The sequence below is a fragment of the Otolemur garnettii genome, unplaced genomic scaffold, assembly GCF_000181295.1.
Source record: "Otolemur garnettii isolate 467f Iridium unplaced genomic scaffold, OtoGar3 scaffold00190, whole genome shotgun sequence".
NCBI classification, from domain to species: Eukaryota; Metazoa; Chordata; class Mammalia; order Primates; family Galagidae; genus Otolemur; species Otolemur garnettii.
The window spans coordinates 345,547-350,275 of NW_003852585.1; positions in this window are offsets into that span (position 1 = coordinate 345,547).

Sequence of the window (4,729 nt, forward strand, 5' to 3'; positions counted from 1 at the left end):
AAAAAAAAAAAAAAAAAAGAAAAGAAAAGATAAATAAATGAATAAATAAATATAGCTGGGCACTGTGTCATGTGCAGATAGTCCCAGCTACTTGGGAGGCTGAGGCAAGAGGATTACTTGAACCCAAGAGTTTGAGATTGCTGTGCGCTATGATGCCACAACATTCTACCAAGGGCAACTGAGTGAGATTCTGTCTCAAGAAAGAAAGAAAGAAAGAAAAAAAGAATATTGAAAACAGTAGCCATGTTGATGAGGAACTCTCAACATGTACCTTATGACAGTGGAAAATGCCAACACTATTTTTCAAAACAGTTTAGCAGCTTCTTAAAATGTTAAACATGCGACTATCATGGGATACAAGCATACCAACCACTTCTAGGGAATCATATAAAAATCTTCAAAATGTAAAAGTTCTATTATGACAGAAGGCAGATCTGTGGTTGCTTGGGGATGGAGATTCAGGGAGTGGCAAATGGGAGGAATTATGAAGGATAAGAGACAACTTTGGGGTATGAATGATCTGTTCACTATCTTTATCATGGTGATGGTTTCCTGGGTCTATACCTATGTCAAAGCTTATCAAATCTACACATTATTCAGGTTGCTATATGTGAAATATACTTCAATAAAGCTGTTTTTATTGTGTTTTCTTCAGGAACAAACCCTCAACTTCTAAAAAGAATAAAGATAAAATATTTGGAAGGGGAGAATATTTAATCACTGGAGTTATCTAGAAATGTTAGAGTAAGGTGTTAATAAAAATAAAAACTTTAAAACTTTGGTTTATTATTGTTCATAAATTCTCTGTAAGGATTCAACTTACGCCTCCAGGAAGAAGGAGTAGATGTATTTTCCTCTATTCCTCCTGCTAAGTCCAGCTAAAAAGCCTGGACACTGTACATAAAACAAGCATGAGAAGACTCTGAATAATAGAAAGAAGAGAGCAAACAGTCTTGCGACCTTGGGACACAGGAATGCCATGGAAGTGAGTTCCCTGGGTTTTCTTTTTTCTTTTTTACTGATCTGGATCACTTTATTATTTTTTATTGTTTCAGGTTAATTGATGGTACAAAGAATTAGGTTGCAATGTTTATGTTTATTAGGTAAAGATCCTCTTATAATTGGATCCTGCTCCCTTCCTGGGTTTTCTTTTTGCCTCAGATGTCCCAAACTTAGAGGTAAAGAAGCAGCAACCTGGAAATGCCAAAAGGAACAGACAAAAAAGCCCCAACAAAAGCCTGCTGTTTCTAGCCAAAGGACCAAAAAAGGGGCAGTCTTTTCTGTAAGGCAAAAAACTTTTAGACAGTAACTGCTCTACTCTAATCAAACAATGGAAGAAACTGTGGGTCCATCCCATCTAGCCAGCAAAGACCATGAGGCTCCACATTGGAGCCGTAATGAGGCAGTCCTAACCCTCCTAGCCAAGGAGATATTTGGTGGAGGCCTAGTGAGGAGTTGAAACTATTATTAATTCCCACTGGTAACAAAGAGAATCCTTCTGGGTATTGATAGAAGCCAAGTAAGGAACTTGGTCTTCCACTCCCATTTAGCATGATGAAGCAGCGGGCCCCTTCCCCTACTAAAGCAATGCCAGAGAAAGTTAGTTAATACAGAAGGTTTGAATAAGATTCAATCTCATAGTACAGTACTAAAATATCCAGGAAAATCTCAACTTGAATGAGAACAATCAAGAGAGACTAAGACCAAAAGAACAGAGGAGATAGTATTATCTACAAGTATTAGAAATAAACCATCACAAGAATGCTTCAATGAGTAATTATAAACACATTCAGAGCAGATGAAAACATGCAAATCTCAGAAAAGAATTAGGATATAAAAAAGAACTAAATGGAAAGTTTAGAACTGAAAAATACAATAGCTGAAATAAAAACCTTAATTCATATGTTCAACAGCAGAATGGAGAGAATAGAGCAAACAGAGGAGGGAATCAGTGAACTGAAGATGGAGCAACAGAAATGTTCTGATGAATGGCAGAGAAACAAAAAGATGGAAAAAATAAACAAAGTCTGAGGGAAAACCCGGCAAATGGTAAAACAAAGCTATAGTCCAGAAAGAAGGAGGGAAGGAGAGGGGTGGGGGGAGGCCAGGAGGAGGAAGGGTATTTGGTGGAGCCTCACCTAATGTGCATAATGCAATGGTACGTTTCAGAACTATTAAGAATAGAGTATAAATGTCTTACCACAACAAAAAAATAAGCGAGGTGATGGTTATGTTAATCAGTTAGATATAAGCATTTCACATTGTATATCCAGTCAGTACATTGCACCCCATAAATGCATTAATGTACACAGTTATGATTTAATAAAGAAAAAACAGAAAAACAGATGTGATAGTTCTGTTATAAGAATCCCAGGAGGAGAAGAGAAAGAGACCATGATTGAAAATACATTAAAATCCCTAAATGCTCCCATATTGGCAAAAGACGTAAACCTACGGTGAATCCCAAACAGGGTAAACCCAGAGAAATCCATACAAAGATGTGTCATTATCAGAAAACTAAAGACAAAGAGAAAGTTGTCAAGTCAATGAAAGGGAAATGACAATTCCCTATAAGGGAATAACAATTCAAATGAAAGGGGGAATTCTTATCAGAAAACAGAGCGGCCAAAAGAGTGTCACAAGATCTTTCAAGTGCAGAAAATGGTCTAAATAGACCAATTCAAAAAAAGTGGAAGAGTAGATTTTTTAAAATGACCCAACTATACGGTGTCTGTATGAAACTCACTTCAAATACAATTATATAAGTATATTGAGAGTAAACATGAATGCTCATAGCACCTTTATTTTTAATAGTTAAAAATTGGAAACAACCAATATGTCTTTCAATAAATGAATGGTTAGACATCCTGTGGTATGCAATAAAAATGAGCCAACTATTGAAACATGAAATAACTTATCTTTAAAAAGTTACTCTGAATGACCTTCATTATGAAAACAAAGTGCTGATAAATCAGTCAATTTTTTAAAAATGCATCACTCCTTGGCATTAAAAGTATGGGAATTCACGGGAGCCATGAATTAAATGATAATGGGAATCCTGGGAGGTGAGAGAGTATAAAATTCATCTTTCATCCTTGGGGTTTCTGGAAAATCTTGGAAGAACTGAGCTTCCATTGTGATGCTTACATATAGGACAGAGTACAAGAAATGAAGTCTATAACCTTCCCAAGGTGGAAAGTCTAGTGGGAGGGCAATAGGAGGTCTAATAGAAGATCACCTGCTTGGAAACTTACTACAGTATCATATAAATGGGACAGCAAGGGAATTTGCCGATCATGGACTTTGTATTGGTTAGAAGAAAAAAATATTACCCTGAAAAATCATGTTTGTAAATTATATATTTTATAAGACACTGGTTTCCAGATTATATGAAAATTGTACAACTTGGGCAGCACCCATAGCTCAGTGGGTAGTGTGCCAGCCACATACACCAAGGATAGTGGGTTCGATCTCGACCCAGGGCCTGCTAATAAAAACAACAACAACAAAAAAATAAAGAAAAGAAAGAAAAGATAATTGTACAACTCAGGCCCTTTCTTCTCACTTATTTACTTCATGGTTCTTTTCTTAAAAGAAAAATTCTCTTCCTTTCCTCCCTCCCTCCTTTCCTTCTTTCCTTCCTTTTTCAAAAAAGGGGGCTACCATTTTCTTAGATAATGGCTTCAAGCTGGTTTCTATAACCAGTTGTAATCTGGTTCATATTTTCCATTCAATCCCTTATTATTCCCCCAAGGTATTGGCTTCATCCTCAGGGAATGCAGATCTGTGAGACAGTGGCGGAAGGTTGTAACACAGGAATATGGATGGGAGTGAGTAATTGACATTCTATTCAAGTCTGAGGCCCTGGCTGTGCATCTTGCAGCTAAGTGCCTTGCTTTTTTAATCTTCTCTTTTTCTTCTCGCCTCAGTGCTGCTGAATATCTTTATATTCAAAATGGGAAGTATGTATTTAAGTCATGCTATCTGGTGCTTAGACCAAGGACCATTTTTTCCCCCTTAATAGTCTGGAGATGATAGTTTGGACCCCTTTTTCTGATTATTGAGGGAGTGACTCATGTCTAGATGTTGGAATAAAGGAGAGAAGAGGCCTTCTGGAGCAAACAATATGAGTAACAGGGAAGTAAGTGAGAACTTAGGTAGGGACGGGTGCTCTACAGGATGATATTGTCCCCCAGATAGCATTTTCTGCAGCTTCAGGTGTGTGTGGCCTCTTCAGGGAAGCAGATTGGGCTGGATGTCTAGTTTTGACTTTCCCCCTATCTCTCTGCTTGACTGAGATCCTCACTTTTCCTTTCATAGCACCTCCAGAACACTATCAAATCATATTCCTATATTTGAAAGAAAATCACAGAAGAGTTTAACAATTCCAGAAAGTCTCTCTTACAAAGGGATTCCTTCTCCTTTCTTTCTTTCTCCAATGCTTCTATATAGCTGATCTCTTTCTGAGGTCTTGATAGATAGCCTAGAGATCTGGTCTACTCTTCTCTTCTCTTCCTACATTTTTTTCCCTATTTCACCTGGAGGCTGACCAGAGTGAAGGCTATGGCTTTAGTGGGTTCATGATGGATGGGAGGGGAATACTCTAGTGATCCTGACTCCTTCCACCAGGGGTCCTCAAACTTTTAAAACAGGAGGCTAGTTCAATGTCCATCAGACTGTTGGAGGGCTGGACTACGGGCCCCAGGACTAGTCAGCTGCTAAGCAGGAC